General features: G+C 41.2%; 1 long non-coding RNA gene across 1 annotated transcript in view; it reads right to left on the reverse strand.

Moving 5' to 3' along the window:
- LOC115596848 (uncharacterized) overlaps positions 1 to 11,237 on the reverse strand; it is a 36,452-nt gene extending 25,215 nt beyond the window's left edge. Inside the window, exon 1 of the long non-coding RNA XR_003986965.1 lies at positions 11,161 to 11,237. This is a non-coding gene — a long non-coding RNA (uncharacterized LOC115596848). The remainder of the gene's footprint in view (positions 1 to 11,160) is intronic.
- Positions 11,238 to 14,728: the final 3,491 nt, after the last annotated feature.

The following is a 14,728-nucleotide window of genomic DNA, read 5'->3' on the forward strand; positions in this document are numbered from 1 at the left end:
GGGAAACTCATGGCAATTTGTTCTTCTCTCTCATAATCAAGGCACTATTATCAATAGTGGAGACCTTTTGTGCTCAGCTACAGTGAAGAAGAAAGTAAAGTTTTTTAAATTGCAATGCTCAGATTCTGCCCTTGACCTCGTGTTTACTGGCCTGATGTTTTTTTGGCTGTAAAAAAGTATTTACAAAGAGTTTGTTTTAGTTATTTCACAACCAAAACCACAAGTCAGCACTCTTTACGCTCTTAGTCAGGCTGTGTTCAGGACTGGCATTAGCACTACGTCAAAAAACAAAGACTTATCTATTGCAACGAGACAACACACCGGTACCATGGTAGAGGATTTTGGCCCCTTGAAAAACTTCAAAGAAAAATAATATAGGGTATACTGTGTAGCATCGTGCCAGTGCTTCTGTGATAATTCCTTTAACTCATTAATGCCTTCAAACTGGACTTCCTGGTTCCATTTTTTAAAAGTATCTGTAGCAACACAGCCACTCCACTGCAGACCAACATCATCGTCAAGTGGCCGTAAAGCTGGCCGGAAGTACTACTGCAGCAATGCTCGTGGTTACAGTGAAACAGAAAATCAAATGAGATCCTGCATAAACTATATATTTTTTGTACTGACATTAACAGAAAATATTTTTTTTTCTATCTCAACTAGAAATATAAATAACTGATATATCTTTTCCCCAGGTTGTATGTTTTTCTACCATCCCGAGTTTGTATTTTCCAAATTCTGTCCATTTTCAGAGTGGATCTGTGAGAGAAATGTTTAAATTGCTGGAGATATCTATACGCAGGACCATGACATGTAGTATGAGGTCAGGGTTAAGTGTGAAGAGGCGAGAAACTTATATGCCTGAAAATGCAGCCTAGTTGCAAGAATAAAATGTTGACATCATAAGGTGCTGTAAGCATTATTTTCTTGTTAAATATAGTATTAAATAACCCTGTATTCCAACAGTAATCACTGTAATAAAGCGTTTGGTTCGAAACCCTGTAGCCCAAAAGACATTTTCTGGTATCCCTGCCCACTTCCTCCAATCCTCCTCCTCTGGGATCCTCCTGCATTGGTAGCCATACAAGCACTTTTCAAACAAGGTAAGCTACCAATTCCAGCGCCACCAGTGACAGTTTATACAACCAAACACACCAAGCAAAGAAACATGCTTGAAAAGATGGAAAAAGACAAAGAGAGTTTCAAATAGAAGAAAGGAGTCATGCAAGTGTGGTGACGTAGAGGGGGGGGGGGGGGGGGGGGAATCGCCAACTGGAAACCACAGATACCACCAAATTTGTCTGCATCATACTGACTTTTCTACCATACTTGATGTGTGTGAGCTGACTTTTATGTCAGAAGGTGGAAGGGATGATAGAGGAGTGACAGGCAGGAGGGTTGCTCAGCCAGGGACCACTGTTCAAGACTGCATTTCCACATTTGTAAGAGTGGAAGCCACTGGTTATTTTCATACTATATTCAGTCCTGTCTGTGGTGACGGAAAACAGGTAGGCTATTTTAGGCCAAACCATGATCTTGTCCTAAACCTAACGGAGTAATGTTTTTATCCAAGACTAACCAGACAAATGAAACATAGTTCCAACATAAATAAATTCGATAGTCAAGATGCCAGTGGTTTGCAGAAACAATTCTGCCAATTTGGTTGGGAAACGTGATGTACTCTCAGCTAACAACATTAAAAAGTTGTTTGTCCTCACATTGGTACAGATTGCTCCCTTCTTTTGAAGCCTCTGATGCTTTGTTGACAATATACTCGGAAATTGCTAAAGATATTGTGGCTTAATGAAATGATGCTTTCGTCTTTTCAATTTAAGTCAAAATGCACATTTTAACAAAACAGCAGTTTTAGTCACTATTTAGATGGAGCATGTTGACTGAACGCTTTGTTATATTTACAAAAGATGGTTTATTGGTTACATGTATGTGTCATCAAAAAGAGAACTTTTAGTAACGCTACAGTGCAATTGTGCAATCCAAAATGCTGTCAGGCAACATGAAGGGCGACAGTCTTGCCACTTTGGAGAGACAGGTGTTTAACCACCTGACACCTCATATCACACTGGCACCTGTGATGTCTCCTGAGGAAGGCTGTACAGTACATTCTGAAACTGTCAGAGGCAATCAATCATCTCCTTGTGTCTTCATATGAACCTGCTCAGCAGTTAACTTTACTAAGGAACCCAAGTGAGCCCAATATCTGTTAAATATCAATTAGAAATTATTTTTATTCAATATATCTGTCGTTATCTTAATGTAATCTATGCAGTCATTTGTGTATCTAAAGTAAACTCTAATAAACTTTACTGCATCGTGATAGCCTTATTTTCTCAGCTTTGATATCACCTGCTCTCCTCATGGTTTTATCTTCTGTCCTCCAGCCACTGTAAATAATTCATTTTTCATTAAAAACTCATTACCACTAAAATCCCTGCGTTTATATTATCACAGAGTACGAGAGAAAAGAGAGAGAGGGAAGGAGTATGAGTGTGTGTGTGTGAGCGTTGGTGTGAAGGAGGGAGAATGGAGTTGAAATATGAGGCAAAACCATAAATAGATTGTGTGCTCTAATGTGATTGTCATCCTGCGGTTGCTCTTTGTCTGCAGAGAATGCAGAGTGATGATTCCAATGAGAGAAGGATCAATGAAAGACAGAGAGAGGAGAGAGGGAGGGTGGTGAAAGATGAGTGAAGACAGAGGGAGTGATGACCAGCTTTTCTGGATGTGTGGATAAGAGGAAGAAGCGCGTGTGCTTGTTTGTTTGTGTGCTGCATACTGAAAAAAGTGAGAGCTTATGTCTCACACTGTTTTCATATGCAGATCAGTTGGTGTTATCGTTCACTGTTCACGGGCTTCGATGTATGTTTATTTATGTGAATATACATATAAAGTCCTGGATTAAAGCCCGTACGTCTCATAACACCCTCTCTGGCAGCCATGTTGGGGCAGCCATATTGGGGTAGGCAGGGTATGTTTATGAAGGTTGCCTTAGGAGCACTGGGTTAGATAGTCAATTTCCATGTATCTTTAAATTTATTATGGGTTGTTAACATGTTTTCTTCTGTATCTCATTGATTTTATGTCTGAATAGCTTTCATCTTCTCACCACATCACATATCGGTTTTTAGTGTGATAAGCATTTGCATATAAGTATTGGAAAAAAGACAAATAGCGGAAAACTCGCCAGCATAGCCAGCACAACATTGTAAAAGTAAAAAAATAAGAGCGCCATGCATTTTAAGCTGGACAACAGCAAAGCTGGTTGAGTTAGTAAGTGAGTTTCACAGTTGTTCAGTCGAGTGATGAGGTTTCCCCATCGTCAAGAATATTAGCTACATACCCTAACTCCAGATTCTAAATGTTTAGGACAGTCATTAATGGCCTATTGTTGGAGATATTGGGATATGGGTGCAGATATTTTGCCCAATAGTGTATGGGTTGCTTAAATGGTTTTACTCATGGGGAGTCATGTGTATCTGAGTTATGAAAAATGGTTTTGTTTGTTTGTGGAATCGCTTCAGCTGAGTTTATGGCTATAAAAGGCATTGGGTAATGAGCAAAGGGCCATTGTGACATGAATGAAATAGTCATTGTCAACCGATGTAAGCTGACTGAGCAGGAGCGCCACCTGGCTTTGGCCAGCATCCCGAAAGGGAGTAGACAAATCGATGTTGCTAATGAATTCCAAGTGTCTGAGAGTATCACTAGCATACTGGTCTCTCAACATCAGAACACCAGTTCAGTGCGTGAAAGGCCTTGTAGTAGTACCTTATGGTCACGGACAGGGCTGACAACCAGTATCTAAGGGCCTACGCCTTATGCTACTGCAACACAACTCCAGAGTAACTGAGAGCTGTCAGAGGAACCAATGTGTCTGATCAGACCACCCGGTACAGGCTTCAACCACTATGGATTAAATGCCAGATGACCGTAGCGTGTGACACCCTTGAATGCCAGGCACCATCGAGTATGTCTACAGTGGGCCAGGCAACATTATGGTCGGACCACCCAATGGTCTTCAGTGATGTTCACTGATGAGCGCAGGATCACCCTGCATTGGAGTGACAGGCGGAAATGCACTTGGAGGCGTAGGGGCGGGCGCAATGCAGCCGTCGACATTGCCCCAAATCTTAAAGCTGGAGGAGGTTGTGCAACAGTGTGAACAGGAATATTGATGGACAGAAAAACTGATCTAGTGTTTGTCAGTGGAAAGGTTACGGGTCAGTCATACCTGCAGGACGTCATCCAGCCCATCATCACCCCCCGGTGGCGCCAGTACACTCCAAACTTCATGTTCATGGATGAAAACGCACACCCACATGGTGCTCATGCGGTCAGCACCCATCTCCAGCAGGTTGGTGTCCCTCACATGGAATGGCTAGTCATGTCGCCCGACCTATACCCTATGAAACACCTCGCTTTGTCCGTGACCCAACACATGACCTCCAGGAAGTCCAAAGGTTGGTCTGTCCTGTTTTTTGAGCCTGCTAGTCCTGTCATCCACGATTACATGCAAACTAACCTCAAATGGCAACATGGTAAGCAGAGGTAAAATGAAAGGTACAAAAACACTACAAATGTGGGTCAAAGTGGAGACTGTCAGGGAGAGAAGTGCGTTACTGGAGAGGAACATTTTAAGCAGCCCTGTCGAAAGTTAAGTTGTCGACAGTGAACAGAGCATGACTGCTTGGGGCTATCTGCAGCATTTTCTGCACCTGCCAACAGTAAGGAGATATGACTCAACATCAGTCATAATAGTAGTACGTTGACAGTATACAGTATATGTTTTCAGTTTTTACATATACATGGTGTATATATGTTTTCAGGTTGTACATATACATGGTGTAAACAGTTTGAGAAACACTACACTCAGTTTTCGGGGTCAAGTAGTATGGATGAGCAAAAACTCATCCGTCAGCTTGTCTTAAATTTTTGTTGTTAAATGATCTGAGAAAATTGAGATACAAATATGCTTTCATATTCATATGTCCCTGTTTAATAAAATCAGTAATTTGTGTTCATGTTACATAACCAAAACACATTATGACAACAACAGTTGCTGTGACATGCACAGAAAGCACAAAAATCGCATGCTTTCTTGAGGTAAAACTGTCATTAATTTAAACTTTTTTTCTCATTTCCTCTCGTGAATTGAAAACTGTCTTGACTATGCTGACCTCTGATAGAATCGAGAGGACCAGAAATGGAATAAATCCAACATTGAGAGAGCTGTCACATTAGACATGTTACATGGCTGGCATCACTAGGACCATGTGGGGACACACACAGGCTAGTGCTTCAGACAAAAAAAAGAAAACCCCCAAAAAACAACACAATTGCACCAGACAAAGTAAAATACAACTGGAAAAATACAAGGCAAAATGTATGCATGAGATTCCTGAATGAATCCCCAGCCACACTGCAACCTCCAGGTTTTAAATCTCTTGTTTTCTAGCCAATTTCTTTCAGGTGACTGTGATTTCTTACTCACTTCCATTCGTGTGTGTTTATTGACTTGTGAGCTCTGATGTGTGCCTGTGTCTCTCAGTTTGTGTGCGTGATTGACCATGCCGGTGTTTGTGCATTCCCCTCATCTTGTGGCCAGTCAATAAGGCGCTGTGATTATTCAGATGGGCCTCAGGTTTAACCCTCCCCTCCTCATTGACTTGATGAAGGTTTTAGTCCCGTTAAGAAGCTGACACACTTCATTACAGAGAACATTCCTCTATTGATTAAACCATTCTAAGGTCTGGCCTTTCTTTCTCAGGAAGGATCCCCTCAATAATAACTGTACCACTCTCAAACAGCACCACACTAAGCTTTTGCATGTGCACACAGGTGTACACATACAGTATGTATCATCAAGTGGGTGGACTTTGTAAATGTTCATTAATAAATGGTGTTGTGAGGTACTTTACAGTAAGTATATTCTGTCTAATTGATGAACCGAGTTTGTCTTTCATGGCGGCCAATAAAGAGCCACAGTGAAACTTGAACTTGGAACTTGCCGGTTGTGTTCAAGAAGCGGGAAAATTTTTGTTCAAAATCCCATTGACATTTGTAATTACACAAATAACTACAATTCACACTGGGCATACCGTGGGTACACTCTGGGCACACAGGGCATACTGTTGGTATATGGTGGGCACACTGTAGGCACGCTGTGGGCAAACTGGGCATACTATGGGCACATTGTGGGTATACTTTGGAGAGACTGTGGAAACAACGAGAACAAACTCGGCAGTTATGCATACTATGGGTACCATGTGGGCATATGGGGCATATCCTAAAAAAAGAGTCATATTTTTGGGGTAATTTGAGTAGAAGGCTTACAACACAGACAAGCATATGCACCCATCAACACACAAACACACAAATGCACTCATACACTTAGGAGGCATTTGCCACATTGGAGCTCTATATAAACCCAAGAATATCCCAGTCACCAAAGTTTAAAAGATGTTGCATTGTGAAACTAATCACCTGTTTAACAACGTACGAGACTAGCAAAACTAGGATGCAACTTTATAGGAGCCTCTAGCACTGATTCACACACACAGAAAGATACAGTGTTTGTTGCTGCAAATGTGCAAATGTACTTGCCGAGGGCTGTTTCAAATCATTCCAGAAACTTTGACAGCATGTCTCATAATAACGCACATAAATACAGAAAGTGGGGGGAAAAAAGCTTAGAAAATAAATAAATAGCATATCATTCTTGCTGTATTTAAAACGTTATCTTGGTATGCAAATGCTCTCTCTCTGCTGGAAGCAAGTTTTTCCACAGCAAGATGTATATGAATGGAGAAAAATATAGTAATTTCATCATCGGCACACATTTATTTTTGCTATCACGCCTTGCTCAACATACAGATGAACATGTAAACATCGGACCCGAGGTTCCTCTGCGTCAGCAGCTTCCAAGACAAACTTAAAAACTTCATCAGCACTGGTAAATGAAAGGTATTTAGTTGCTGATACAGCTTCAGTGAAATCAAGTCAAATCAATAACCATTTAGTGAATTATATGTTCATGCCAAATTTGATGAGTCTCTTACAGACTTAAATTAGCTACATCCACTACCGCCCACTCTAAAGAACTTGTCTCCCCTGGAGAGATGCCAATTAATAATTGCTAAGTAATAATGTATATTACAGTATGCAAATATGCTTTCTGTTGAGATACTGTCATTAAATTGTATGCACTTAAATATCTGTTCAAGGCAGATATTGAGTCTGCATTTGATAGATTCATATTTTAGCCAAAGTAATTAAGCACCATTTGTAGTTGATTGGATGGACTTCCCATATGCTTAATAACAATTATTAAAAAAAATGTCAATGTATACAAGGTTTATTTCTTTATTTTGGTTTGCTGGAGATGTTTTTGTTTGTTTTTTGCTGCCAAAGTTGTCCATAGTAATAGTATATAGTATAACCCTATACATTTTATCATGTCAAGTTCACTACTTGGCTGTCCAGAGATTCTTTGCTGTTTTTCATTCATTAATTCGACTCAGATCTATTTTGCTGTTGTGTGATAAATCATCCAGAATTTAACAAGGCAACAGGTACACATGAAGAAAGGATTATTTAGAGTCTTGCTTGATGCTAGCCAAAATTCATGTACTTACTCTTCATTGAGCTCTGTGGTCTCTGCCAACTCCTGAGAAAAATATATGACTCTTCAGCCATTAAGTTTGACACGTACAGTAGGTTTATCACAGCTTCTTGTTAAAAACAGCCACCTACTGTGGCTGGAAATGAGACTGAACTAAACACTAAAGTTTTGGATGATAAAGCCAAAACAGTGAGCTAAAGGGTGCTAAAATCAGTCAAGGAGCTGTGGGACACTATAGAATAGGGTGATTCTTTTAAGGCTTCACACCTAGTGACCCTCATCACGTAACGCATGGCTATTTGATCAACTTTTAAAACAGGTGACATCAATAAGTGCAGCTTTACGTTTTGTACAAAATATTGTATAACATTTTACTCTTGAATGCACATTATGTTAAATACATTAAGGTATTAAGTGGTGGCTGTAGCTCAGCGGGTAGAGCAGATCGGCTAGTGATCGTAAGGTCGCTGGCTCAAATCCCAGCTCCGGGCTGGGCTGAGCTGCATGGCAAAGTGTCCTTGAGCAAGATACTGAACCCCACATTGCTCATCAGTGAGGGCCCTGCGATGAGCTGGCGACTTGTCCAGGGAGTACCCTGCCCTCGTCCGGAGATGGCTGGGATTGGCTCCAGCAGCAACGCCCCGCGACCCCATGGAAAGGGATAAAGCGGTTACGGACGATAACATGACATGACATTACAGTATTAAGCAGTTTCATGTTATAACAAGGTCATGGAGCCCTGAAGTATTAGGAAAAGTATAGATGAAGCCTGAGCTAATGGAAAAGTTGATCTTTTAAGATTGGCTGAGTTGATGATGCAAGAAATAATTTTAAATAAATGTTTAAAATTGTGGGGCGACCCGGTAGCTCACTTGGTGGAGCATGTGCCCCATGTGCAAAGGCTGTGACCTCGCCACAGCAGCAGAAGGTTTGCATCCAACCTATGGCCCTTTCCTGCATGTAATCCCCCTTTCTGTCATTCCTTTCCATCACACCTATCTAAGCCTTCCAGTCTAATAAAAGCCAAAAAATACCAACAAAGGAAATCAGGAAATAATGAGTGTATTGAACTAAGGAACTAAGATTCTAATTAGCCAGACACAAGTAACCAAATTACATCATCTAGTATGTGTCAAGCCATTGCGAGCTGTGACTTGCAAATTTCCTGAACTTGATGAAAAATGGGCTCAATGGGTATCACAGAAAGATAGAAAACCTTGACATTAACGCAGTACAACTATCTACCAATGAATGTGTTATAACAGCCGGCAAAATGTAGCTCCAAGGCTTATTTAGCTAAATCTGTGGCACCTATTATATTAATTCTGGATGTAATTGAACCATGGCTATGGCAAAACTCAGCAACATGTTAACTCAGAGAACATTATGATATCAGTGCAATACTTGTATGCACAATTGAATTATTTTTAGTTTAGTACCTGATCTGACCATGAGTCAAGTTTATGATTCACAGGAGTCCCCTCTGAAGCACAAACGCAAACAACTTTGGTGCAAGAGAGGAAAATAAATGAACACAAAATCCAACAAGGTATAAATAAATGCTCAGCTCACTAAATAAAGAAGAGAACATTGACTGTTCTTCATTTACTCATGACACAGGATTCTGTCCTTTCACTTTGCAGTGGACAACTGATTTTAATTTGATATACAAATCTCTAATGACCATGTCCAAACCCCACCTGTGACCCAGGCTACGGTGTTAGCCTGGTGGGGCCAGCACCCATCCACTTTATTGCTGGGTTCTTCATTTTTCGGAGGCGCTTGGCCGGCATTTCTGTGGAAGCTCCCCAAAATACACATGCAGTCTTGATTGTGTGGGCGCCACCACGGTGATTGCCTATTTAGTGAGTAATTATCCTTGTCTTTCTCACTCTCAGCCAACACAAGCACTGATTGAGTTTCTCTCATTGTGGGTAATGTCTTATTTATCATAAGAGCCCAGTGTGAGTTTTGCAGGAAAAAAAAAGAGATAGAGCAGGCATGAAGTGTAGTGATCTCCAGCAAGGGAAGATAAGGGCAATTAAAAAAAAAAAAACAGAAAGAAAGAAACAGCAGGTCAATCTAAGCACCAGGGAATGAAACGTACACGTCTGTGGTCGGTGTGGTCATTGATACTACGATTTAATCAATAAATTATGATTCCCAGTTTCAAGAAACCTTTAATTAAAACAGTAAAACAATAACATACAAAATCAGATGAGTTTAAACTAGGTGTGAAGCCTGACTTATCCCTATTCCAGGCGCACGAAAGCCAGTTTTTGTGTCAAGGCACCTTTAAATTAAAAATGGAATACTTTGAACTAATATCACGCTGTTTGTAGTCAGTGTTGCGGCCTCGGCTGGTATTTTCCTATTCTAGACACAGTTGAGCATGTCTGAAGCCGCCCCGGCCCCACCGCTAATCTGTTTCTTTGTGTTTATTAGTAAATCAAAGGTCTAATCAGCTCTGAAGCTGCAGAGGAGAGGAGGAGAAAGCGAGAGGAGGAGGAGGAGAAGAGGAGGTATAGGCTATTTTTCAATCTAATGGCCAATTAAGATCGGGCTAAGCGAAGAGGCAGGAGAGCATTGTCTAGTGCAGACCTCATTGAGACTCTAATAAAATGTCAAAATACCACTTCTCTCTCTCTCTCTCTCTCTCTAAGGCACACACACATACACACACACACACACACACGCACACACACACACACACACACACACACACTTTGACTATCAATCCACTCACTTTCTCAATCCCCTTTGATTCATTTTGTTTTTGCTTTTAATGCCCCCTGTCTAATTTCTTGCCTTTATTTTCTCTCTTTGTCATTATCAACACACTACTCAAACATTCACAGTCATGCATGGAAAAATAAATGTAAAAAAAAAAATCCCTGATTTTTTTTTTTTTTTTCTTACTCCTTCACTCGCAGCCGTTCTTGCACACCCACACACTCCCTGGCTTCCCTCTCATCTCTTTTTTTTATTTAGAAGGGCAAAGACAGAGAGAAAGAGAGAGAGAGGAGAAGGAAAAAAAATTGAGCTATAGATTTGAGCTGCATACTGTATCAATTTTGCCCAGTCTAAATGACCTAAATAAGGAATTCAATACTGCGGGGTCTGAATAGGAGAGCTTAGTCCACATATTTATTGAATCCAGCCTCTTTGTCCAGTGCCAGCGCACTCTGTGGTTTTAGACTCCACTCCAGTGATCCAATGCGGAATGGAAATCCGATCTCCCTCTTTTTCTCACTCTTTCTTTTTTTTTTTTTTTCTGTTTTTCTTTCACCAAGCTCAGGCCTGGCACCGGAGAGATGGAGGGAGGATGGCGAAGGGAGAGATAAAAAGAAATCCAATAGAAGAAATCTGGTGTCAGTGAAGTTGATAAGGTTGCGTGCGGCTGTATGGGTGTTGTCACAAGTGCAAGTGAATATAGGGCTTCCTTAATAACCTGTAATATGACATAATTTGACATTGGATCGTATTGATTTTTTTTTTCCCCATGAAATATTCTCACTTACTCAAATGTGTTGGGTCCATCTGTAGAATGATCTTTCACTCTTTCCGCTGCTCAGGATATCGATGCAGGAAAAGTTGCAAAGCTGGAAGAAACAAATGTGTATACACGTAGCCTATTAATAACACATCTGATGATCATCCGCATCACACACACGCAAAATGAAATGTTCTCACAATCATTGCCTCTCTCTATTGGCCTGGGAAAGGTTTACATGCCAGCTGCCTCTTTTAATTTATTTAGTTGTTTATTTGTTTATTTATTTATTTACCAGTAAAGGTTAACAAGCCATGCTTAGGAATCAAGACCAACCAGTACAGAGTCACTTGTGGGGCATGACTGGTCACTCATGGCTCGGAACGTGCTCTGCCCATCAAGTGCAGGTCTATGTAAAGATCTGGGCACAATAGTCTCTGATTTTGAATTGCTTAGCCACTTTGAGTCCCTTTTAGTTGGAAAGTCCACAGCTCTTAATCTGAAACTTGTGCTTTCTTTCACAGTGCTACTGAATGTATTTATGTCATAGGTTATATGTGTTTCAGAGATAAAGCCAATGACAAAGATGTTGCAACGTTTAAAGTAGCTAATGGCCACTGTATCTGCATGCACAGTTTGCACTGAATATTGATATCTGGCTGAGTACCAAGTCTTCAGAAAAACGGGTTTCGTGTTTCTAATTTTTGCTTGAGCCAGTATGCATTTTTTGTGTTTATCCGCAGGGTTTTGAAGGCTTCCGCAAGATCCAGGGATCGCATATTTCCCTCAACCATTAGACCAACTATCTAATCCATACATATTTGTCAAATCACCAAAATCTGAGGTATGATTTCCCATGACATCAGCAATTTTGACAGAGTAGAAATGGACAAGGATTGTCAAAGTGAAATTATTCAGGCAATATAAAGGACACACCTGTAGTAAGAAACAATAACACTGGCAGCACACTAAAACACTATCTGGATTTCTGTAGTAAGCTCTAGATGGAGGTGACAAACGAGGTCATCCTCTTATGTCCTTTTTTGTGTGTGTTTGTGTGTGTAACACTGTGTCTGTGTGTGTGTGTGTGTGGCACAGTGTGTGTGTGTGTGTGTGTGGCAGGATGTGTGTGGGTGTGACCTTTTTAAGATCCAGCCAAACTGCTAAACACACTCCCCCTGGGCCTGTCATTTACAGGTTGGCTATCGACATCTTACAGTCTGAGCTCAGGGGATCGACACGCACATGCCAGGATCATACACGCATGGGGTCTGCATCGAGACACACACGCTCTAAACACGCTTGTGTGGAAGCCAGCTGCTGAGGTCTTGCTGAGAAAGGAGAGAGCCATCAGAATCAGTTGAGGTAAACAGTGCCTTGGTGCCGTAGCTCACATGTGGAACTGATTTCTGGTGAAATGCCATCGAGCATTAAGATGCTAGAATAACCTCCCATTGTGTCTGATGGACATGGAATCAGGAGAAAAGCTCCTGTCTGCATCAACACATCTGCTTTAAGTCATTTTTTGGTTTTGGAAAGAAATGCACCCAATTCAATTCAGTAACTGTATTCACCTCATCAAAGTCTGTTCAATATTATCTACTGGCGAGCTCTTGCAATCAAAAATGTGAGGACAGTCGATCCTTGCTGCAGCTACGGGCTACTGCATGTCACTGCATGTCATAAGAACAATAGAAATCATTGCTGTCATGTCCTCAGGCTTTGGCCTCCGCCGGCTTTGTCTTTGGCCCAGGCTAGACTGTGAACATCGCCCCCCTTCTGGACAACGTCTCGGCTTGGCAGCATCACCTTTAGCATGGAAGTGATCATCAAATGTATGCCCACGTATGACAGATTGTTAGAATAGCTTGAGGGGGCAATTTTGCTGGGGAGACCTCACATAAGCTCCTTATCACAACACATTAGGAGGAGAAGGGGAGGGGAGCACTCGTGTCAGCTGTCCGGCCCTGTTGGTGAAGGCGAGCCAGGCTGAATGTGACAGGTCAGTGAACAACACTAGCCAAAGGCTTAAGAAGGCAAATGGAGACATTCGATGCCTTCATTTGCTGCTATGAAACCACAACTTATAAGTTTGCAAGTTGTAACCCTGTTACAGAGATATTGTTTTCCTTATCCAAATCAAGGGATGAAGGATACAGGATTTCGTGTTTTGAAGATTGTTAATCCCCCTTTGTTGGCTATATAAATAAACTTGAGTTGCCTTGACTAAGCATGTTTTGCCAGCTGGTTTAAGTGCTTCTTTTTGCAAAGAATTTTAAAGTGGGCCCTGTTACTTTCTTCTTACACAGCCAAAAGACCAAAGGCTGACGGCACTAGTGCCATTTGCATCTTTTTAGCACACAAAATCTCAAGTAGAGGTGGCTATATTAGCAGGAGTGGTGTGAAAATGAGGCAAATGCTGATTTATCATGACAGTGGTTTATATATCCGCAGTCTTCTGGTTTCCCCTTTTTGAACAACTAACACAGAAAACAGCCGCCTGGTGATATGGTGAGTTAATTTGCCTCTCCCAGTTGGCAATCCCCTGAAGTCATTGTTCAAGGTTCAAGAGGTTCAAGAGTCTTTATTATCCCCTAGGGGCAATTTGTTTCACAGCAAGTAGCAAACATACAACAACCACATTCAAAAAGAAAAAAAACATTCAACATATGTCATTTAAAAGCCTGATCACTGCAGGGACAAATTAATCTCTCCATCTATTGGTGTTACATCTCGGAAGCACGTATCTGCGTCTGGAAGGAAGCAACCTGAACTCTCTGTGCAAGGGGTGATCTGGGTATGCCAGGATCAGTCTGGCTTTGGTCACTGACCTCTCTTTGTGCAGCTCGGAGAGGTCATTTAGGGCTGTGCCCACAATTTTTCTGCACACCCTGACAATTCCCAAAATGTTGTTCTTGTTTTTACATGTTAAAAGACCAAACCAACAGATGAAGTTAAAAGTTAATAAAGACTTGATAAAACAAGCATAAAACATTCTCATAAAAGTAGTATCCACATTAAAACCACGGAGCTTTCGATAAAAGTACATCCGCTGATGAGCCTTCTTACAGAGTGTGTCAACATGGGCTTCAAAGGTCAGCCTATCATCAAGTATGGTTCCCAAATATTTGTACTGGCTCACAACCTCCACCTTATCTCCAAAGATCACTGCAGGTGTGGTAACTGTACTGTTTTTTTCTAAAATCGATGGGCATCTCCTTCGTCTTTGAGACATTTATACTTAAAAAGGAGGAATCACACCAATCAGTGAAGTCCCTGACCACTGGCCCGTGATCAGGGTCATCACTGCTGAGAAGAGACAGGATGACTGAGTCGTCAGCAAACTTTAAAATATGACGCTGTGGATACTGGCTGCGACAGTCATTGGTGTATAAAATAAATAAAAGGGGTGAAAGAACACAGCCCTGGGGAGAGCCGGTAGAGGAGAAGAGGACATCAGAAAAAAACCTGTTGACCCTTACCCGCTGAGACCTTTCAGTTAAAAAGTCCATCAACCATCCTATGAAGCCAGAGTCAATGCCATAAAAACAATGTAATCTCTCAGCTAAAATATGGTGACGTGTTCAAGCAAAGCA

The sequence above is a fragment of the Sparus aurata genome, chromosome 15 (assembly GCF_900880675.1).
Source record: "Sparus aurata chromosome 15, fSpaAur1.1, whole genome shotgun sequence".
NCBI classification, from domain to species: domain Eukaryota; kingdom Metazoa; phylum Chordata; class Actinopteri; order Spariformes; family Sparidae; genus Sparus; species Sparus aurata.